This window comes from Helianthus annuus, chromosome 4 (assembly GCF_002127325.2).
Source record: "Helianthus annuus cultivar XRQ/B chromosome 4, HanXRQr2.0-SUNRISE, whole genome shotgun sequence".
In the NCBI taxonomy this organism is placed as follows: domain Eukaryota; kingdom Viridiplantae; phylum Streptophyta; class Magnoliopsida; order Asterales; family Asteraceae; genus Helianthus; species Helianthus annuus.
Genome location: NC_035436.2, coordinates 189,312,012 through 189,320,831, shown reverse-complemented (window position 1 = coordinate 189,320,831; position 8,820 = coordinate 189,312,012).

The window sequence follows — 8,820 nt, the reverse complement described above, 5'->3', positions numbered from 1 at the left end:
TATGGGAAATAAGGCTCAAACAAACTTGTTTGTTGAGAAAAAAATCGAACGGGTCAAAATTTGGTAAAAAGGTAATAAGCCGAAGACTTAAAAGTCTGAAATTTTACTAAACTGGATGTTGGATTTTAACTCCATAAGGTGGAGAGTTAAATTACAATCACGCAGGAAGAAACGGTAGGTCGAACTGTCAAGCGGTTTGAAAGATACGAAAGATTTCGTGTCAAAAACGGCAAATTGGAAAGGCTGGATGCAGGGGCCACCGTAACTTACGGTGTCACCGTAAGTTACGGTGGAGCTGACATAATTACGGTAGAATACCCCTGAGTTACGGTGGAATAATTGACATTCAGGGGCTACCGTAAATTACGGTACCCACCGTAATTTACGGTGGACCCTGTAATAAAAATATATTTTTAATTAGTTTCGCTTCGTGGACTTGTTTAGACACGTTTAAAACCCGTATGACTAAAGCATTTCATGTTTATGGAATGTAGGTACTTTTGGAATGCCGGAAGACGATCAAGCTCAGCGAAGAACCGAACACGATATAGATACACGCTTCCGCACATTGCCATGTTGTAAATTTTAAACAACGAACTCAATTACGTTATGTTGAATAACTTATGATTTGTTAAAAGTTTTAATAAACCCGCATTTTTACAGTATGTGTGGTCTTAACTACACATCTAATTGTGGTATTTTCATGTAAAACTGTAATTTAGTAACTAGGGTGTTACAAACATGCTCTGATTGGTGTTTTTATTTATGGACGGTTATAAGTCCTAAATTCCAGGTTTTTCTCTCTCCAAATCCTTAAATCAAGGATTACCATATTTGAATTTGTTAATGCATTTACAATCATACCCTTTTCAATTAATTTAGATCTAATGGTTGAGATTCTTTCTTACCTTTCTCACATTTTTGGTCTTTTTTACAATAACTCCACCCTATATATATATATATATATATATATATATATATATATATATATATATATATATATAAGATAAGGATTCGTTAGAAACCACCATTTATTGCGAAAAACAATGTGAACATAACAAAAAATTGCTAAAAAAAATTAAAACAAACAAAAATATTTTTTTTTATAAAATAACGCTACATATCGTCACTAAAAAATTAATGATGAAATTTAACATTTTTTTTTTGATATTTTGGTGAGGTATGGTTTTTTTTTTTAGCGGAGAGGAGGGTGGGGGGGGGGGGTTGTTTAAGTTTTTGGGTTGTGGTAGGGTGGGGTGGGGGTGAGTCTTTAGGTTTTGGGTGGTGGTGTGTGGGTTTATTTTGTTGTGTTCACATTGGTTTTCTCTCTAGGGGTGCAAACGAGCCGAGCCCGAGCTTGACCAGACTCGAGCTCGAGCTCGTTTAACATATGAAAGCTCGAGCTTGGCTCGAAGATAATTTTTCAAGCTCGAGCTCGGCTCAGGCTCGACTCATTTAGTATTTATTAATTAATTTATATTAATTATAATTATTATTATACATATAATTATATTATTTTTTTATATTTATATAAATGGTAATTATTATTATATAAATATATGTTTAATATATTAATAAAAAATATATAAACAGAAAACTCGTTTAGGCTTGCGAGCCGGCTCGAGCTCGATAAGCGAAGCTCGGGCTCGGGCTCATTTACTAAACGAGCTTGTTTTTTAGGCTCGGGCTCGGGCTCGAGCTCGTTTAAGCTCGGCTCGTTCGAACTTTTTTCGAGCCGAGCTCGAGTAGCTCGGCTCGTTTGCACCCCTAGTTCTCGCAATAAGAATGATTCTCAAATAAACCCTACCATATATAATAAGTTATATTTAGATATCACATATAAGGATCATGATATTTTAAGAATCAACCCCGAGTTTAGAGAACTCGTAAGAAACCTAAGTATGTTTTTTATGTGTTAATAACATTTATGGAAATTAAAAAGTATATAAAAAGTATGTATGCAAAAATTTACATATGTATAATAAAGTCACATAATTATATACCCGTCATTGTTACATGTGTAGTTTAGTTTTATATATATATATATATATATATATATATATAGTGGAGGGTTTAAATGAGAATAAAATTTTTGTAAGAATAAAAAAGAACAAACTTCAACCAATAAGAATGTTTTATTTTACTTCATTTAATTTTTGTATTTAATATAGGTGTAAGGGTATATTGGTAAAATTAGATAGATCATTAATTGTTAGTCTTCCTTTTTAATAACTAATTAATTAAATTTGTAACTTATTTTCAAAAAAAATATATATTTTTTCAAGGAAGAAAAAATTAATTTAAGATGTAGGATAAGTTATGAGGTGTGTAGGATAAATTACGAGTTGTGTAGGATAAATTTCAATATGTGTAGGAAAAATTTCAAAAATGTGTAGGATAAATTTTGATGTTTCTAGGCCAAATTTTTTGTGTGGAGGATGATAATTTTTATGACTAATTAATTAGTCAAAAAGAATAATAAATGAGATGAGAGAAAACTATTTAATGTTTTACAATTGTACCCTTTGTTCTTTTTCTTCTCAATTTATTTTTCTTCTCAAATGAACCTCCCCATATATATATATATATATATATATATATATATATATATATATATATATATATATATAGGGTAGGGATATGGTAAAAAGTGTTTAAAATGTAAGAAGGGTAAGAAGTGTTTTAAACCATTGGATATTTAATCTAATGGTTGAGATCAATAGGGTATAAAAATGTAAATTGTGTTTTAATTAGAGGGACCTTATGTAAAATTGAAGGGCAATAGTGTCTTTTTCAATGTTTAAAATTTGGTAACCGTAACCTATACAACCAAAAACACCTACATTCACTCCTTTTTCCTTAAATATCGAAATTAATGATTCACCTTAATTGTAGGAAGTCTTTTGTTGCATATTCTTCATACGTTATCATAAAGAGATCTATAATAAGATTCATGGCGTGGTGTTTTAAAACAACTGGATAAATTGACTATGATTCAAGTCATGGTGTTTTATCTGGAGACATTGTTCATGGCGTGGTGTTTTAAACATCTATGATTCAAGTCATGGTGTTTTATCTGGAGACATTGTTCATGGCGTGGTGTTTTATCAATACAAAACATTCCCAGATTTTAAAACACCATGACTATGATTCAAGTCATGGTGTTTTATCCGGAGAATTGTTCATGGTGTGGTGTTTTAAACATCTATGATTCAAGTCATGGTGTTTTATATGGAGACATTGTATAATCAGATTCATGGCGTGGTGTTTTAAAACAACTGGATAAATTGACTATGATTCAAGTCATGGTGTTTTATCTGGAATCCAAAAAACATTGTATTGTGATCACATCCATGGTGTTTTAACATCTGGACAATCAATACAAAACATTCCCAAATTTTAAAACACCATGACTATGATTCAAGTCATGGTGTTTTATCTGGAATACAAAAAACATTAAAACACCAACTCAAGATCGAAGCTTTATGTATATAACCCTTTAATATTATAAAACCTCACGAGTATACTTGCATCACCACGATCCGTTGTGTGTATTCCAAGAATTAAATAAAACTTGAGAATTGCAGTGATCAAAATCCTTATGTTCATCAATTAAATAATGGCGTCGATTTTATGATGAGAATTACGATCAGTATATATGAGATCATGTATAAACCAAAAAGATATGTATCTCCTAAATTAACTCCAAAACCGTTACACACAATTAATTGATAAGAAAAGGTAAATTACTAATGTACCCTTTTGAATTAATTAAGATAAAGGACACTTGTCATCCCCAAATTATTTCTTACACTTCTCACAAAAGTAGGACTTTTTACAGGATCCTCTACCTATATATATATATATATATATATATATATAGTGGAGGGTTCAAATGAGAAGAAATTCTTTGTAAGAATAAAAAAGAATAAATTTCAACCAATAGGAATGCTTCATTAGACTTCATTTAATATTTGTACTTAATGTAACTATAAGGGTATATTAGTAAACTTACATACATCATTAATTGGTAGTTTCATCTTTAATAACTAACTATATTAAATTTGTAACTTATTTTTATGATATATATTTTTCACAAAAAATAAAAATAAAAATTCATTTATAGTGTAGGATAAATAAGAAGCGTGTAGGATAAATTACGAGTTGTGTAGGATAACTTTTGATGTGTGTAGGCAAAAATATTTAGTATGGAGGATTATAGTCTTAATGACTAATTAATTAGTCAAACATAATAATAAATAATAAATGAGATGAGAAAAAAACTATTTAATGTTTTACAATTGTACCCTTTTATTCTTTTTCTTCTCAATAAAATTTTCTTCTCAAATGAACTTTCCCCTATATATATATATACATATATATATATATATGGGTGCATACATATTTTTTTATAAATCCATAAATGTTATTAACATATAAAACATGTTAGCAAAAAAATAACAAATAAAATATTACATGGACTTCTTACGAGTTCTCTCAATTCAAGGTGTTTCTCAAAGTATCCATTCATTATCATGTAAAAACATAAGAACTTTTTTTTTGTTTACAAAAGTGTGACTGATCTATGTATTTTAACCCTTAATAAGGTTGTGAATATATACTCTGTTGGTATTTTAACAATATTTTGTTGAAATACTTTAATCAAATGACACAATTGGCCACATTGAATGTCTTTAGAAACATCTTTCACACCTCACAAGGATGATTTCCTTTTCTTTATCTTTTTTTTTTGTAGTTCTTTCAAGCAATACATATGATTCTTGGATCCAACTCAAGGCTTTAGTGAGAAAAGTCATCTATTCAAAATATATATCAGTTTCATATCTAATTATAAAATATTATCTTATAATTAACTAGTGTCATACTCTTCTGACTTCGTTACTTATTATTTTCACGGTTATCAGTATACCCGTTTATAACAAGCAAATATATTATTTTAAAATAAAAAAAAACTATTAGAAATCATATTGTGAGAAATGACATTAATTTAGAAATCGACCAATAGAATCGAGAATACTAAATATTTCTGGAAAAAAAAAGGAATTTCTTATGTTTTTTTATAGAATAAAAAATAGCTTGATAGGAATTTAAAAAAGAATGAAAAATAGGAATTTCTTATGGAAATATACTTAAAAGCACCCAACACAAAAAGAAAACGGATCACGTTGTTAACTCAACAAGACGGGAAAGGCCCCCTAAATTGGAAATTTGTTGTTGGTTTACTTTAAGTTTAAGTCTAAGCCTAGTTTTTGTTTTTCATCAGCCCAATTTGGAGCATCATTGTGTTGAGCTGGAGGCCCATTGTAGGAACTATGAAACAAAACTTACCTTTTGATATTTACTAGGGTATTTGCGGCACCCTGCGATGGTATGTTGGTATTTGATGGGTATTGGATTAGTTTGTTACACTACTGGTATGATATACGTACTCGGTATAAAAATCAACACGTGTTTTACATCAGTACAAACTATAAAAATGAACACCGACACCGAGGTTGTTCGAACCTCGAACGGAATCGATCGTTTCCACGGTACTGGTACAACTGATATTCATTTATCATCGTAGGCAGAGTTTTATAAATGAAAAACTATTGAAAGCGAAAACCATATATAAAAACTAATACATGTATAGTACATATCGTCACGCTAGTGATACGATGTCGATCTATCGAAAGTAAAAACAATAAAAATAAATATTTTCAATAAAATTTATATCGCAATGTTAAAAAAATTACCATAGTTGTAGAGTTAGTTTTTATAATAAAGTTAACGTATGCCAATTGTTTGAATGTCATTGAAGATTAACTTTTGCTTGATGTTATTTATAATAATGGGGTCCAAAATCGCATTTTACACTTATGTTGATCCCTTTATTCCATGTCGATATTCATCAAGAACAAAGTTCACATGATGGCATATCACTGTCACCAGTCTCTTTTCCTTGAATGTTTGTCCATCTCATTCAACAAAATATTATTGAGATAACCCCCTTAGAAGAAGAATCCATTTTCAGTGAAAGCTTTGTCATCTGTGGTTATTTTAACCAACATGTTTTGGCGTTTTAAAGTGAGTGGTTTCTAGAGGATATGGCGTTTGTATTTTCTGGGTGTGATCAATTTCCATTGTGTATAGACCCCTCTCTTATAGGATTTTTTGGCGCGTAGTTTAGGCGGGATTTTTTTTTTGTAATAAATGATAGTAATAAAGTAACTGTCTTTTCACTTACTGATTTTGTATTTACTGTGTTGATCACCTTTTATCAGTTTTACAGGTGATAGACGTCCCATCTTCTAACTTTGGCCTTTTTTAAATGGTGTTATGCAGACCAAGATTACAAAATACAATGACGGAGTAAATAAAATATTAAGCAGTAAAAATATTTTTTGTTATTTTTGGCGTTTTGTAAGGAATAACCATTTTGAGTATTTTTTTTGGCGTTTTGCTAATAAAGAGAGAAATATATCATTTAAGGATCTTAAAAAAAGTTTACACCGAAGAAAAAAAGAGGAAAAAAATTAAAAGCCTTCGTCAGAAGGTACTTTATCCGAAGAGTATCCATCACTTGCGTCATCTTCTTTCTCCTCGGAGTCTTCATCTGGATCTTCATCCATATTATCACTACACCTTCATCAGCTTCTTGTTCCTTAAGATTCTGAAGCCTCCACTTGAACATGTCTTGCATTAACTCCAATTTTGAGTCTATTTTTGTGTTGGTACAAGTGGGGTTATGCAATTCTTCCATGAAACCAAGACGCTGCTTTGTCATGATGTTTTCTAGCCAGTATACTTCCTGCTCCCCGCTGTCGTAGGTAACGGTCACCATGTCTGTTTCATCATCAAAACGCCATGATGTCATGACAGGGTCCGGCTTCACATCTGCTTTGATTGGTCCAAATTTCCTGGTTAATGCTTTCATAAGCATATGTGTTTCATGACATTCGTTGTCTAGAGCGATGCCAAGGGATAAGATTCCCCTCTGTATCTCTTTTTCCATCTTTAGAATTGCCCTGACCGTCTTAACATACACCCTCCTTATGTTGTCAAAACGGAGGACGTATCGCCTGATTCTCAGAGCGTATCTCCACGAAACGATTGTTGCCATTTTTGGCCTTTTTGGTTAAAGATGTTTTTTTTGCAAAAATGGATAGATTGAAGTGATTATGGAAGCTATATTTTACCTCGTTTATATAATGATGTATTTTGGGGCGTAATTTAGGAGGGAATTTCTTCTAATAAATGTTAATAACTGAATTCAGTTACTGTGTTGTTTTGTCTTCCTGTAATATTCAAAGCGTTTTATCACTAATTTTTGGCGTTTTGTTTTTAATGGCGTTTTATCATCTGATGGCGTTTTGAATATGAGCGGTAAAAGACCCTTTTTACCCTTAATGAAGCGCCTCCCACATAATAAAATTGATGTTATTTACGAAAACGCCACCGCGCAATCTAGTCCATGCATTGTTTTGATCGGACGACCCATAAGCGTTCTCACCGTTCTCACACTTTCTACCGTTTACTCTAGATCTTGACCCTACATATATATATATATATATATGTATATATATATATGTATATATATATATGTATATATATATGTGTATATATATATATACATATATATATATATATAGGGGAGGGTTATCTTGAGAACGAAGATTTTTGTGAGAACACTAGGAACAATTTTTATCCATAGATCATTCTTAATAAAGGGCTAAGATTAGATGGGTTTAAATGAGAAGAAAACCTAAATTAAAAGACTACTAAAGGCTATTATTGTCAAAACTCAAAACCAAAAACCCCCTAAAAACTCCATCACCTAATACGCATGACCAGTACCAAAAAACCCCTGCCATCAATCGATCTGTGTGTAAAAAGCCCTTCAATTTCAAAAATCATGAGGAAAAACCTCTGATGAGTCTCGATTGAACTGTTTAACAGGTGAGTTCTTCAATTTTGTTGTGTGATTTAATTGTATTCGCTATGATTTGATTAATTATTCGATCAATTCAGCCGTTCAAGGTGAAAATTATTATCTCTGTTCTTCGATCTCTGATATCTACTTCCCCTATTGTTAATTTGACCGAATGTTTGTAATAGAAACTTCATCATTCGTATAAATGGCTGATTGTTTTTGTTTTAGATTCAAAATTGATATTATTTGGAATGATTATCTGTGATTCGGATGACACATAGCTTTAAAGATTTAGGGTTTATATTTTCACTATTCTTTTGCTATATATAGGCATTTGCATATTTATGTCTTCTAGTGTTGGTTGTGTTTTTGTGGGATGGATCTTAACAGAGCAAGTGTGTGTTTTTTATTATTCATTTAATTGACCCATAACGGGCATAGGATTCAGAAGTTTACCTGGCAACTTGTCACTTACTCTCTTATTCATCTCGTTGGCTAGAAATGTGTTGAATTGAGATAGCATACTTGTACAATACACTATTGATATACACCGCTGAATGTGTTTTGGCTGGGATGGTTATATAATATTTAGCTGGTTATTTTAGTAGGAATAAGTACAGGCAACGAAGTTTCCTCTCTAGTTAGAAATATGATGTTTTTTCTAGGAGGTGGTTTTCTAAAATCTAGTATGTCTGATTGTTGTGTTATGTTGTTATATATTGAATTAGTTATTATAATTCTAAAAGCACTATACCTAACATCTCTATATAAATATAATGTGAAGGTATTTATTATTGAATAATTTAAACAAACATATGTAGGTTTACCGGCTGCAAACAAGCTTGCGTACCGGTTGCGAACAAGCTGCAAATAAGTTGCGAACAGGC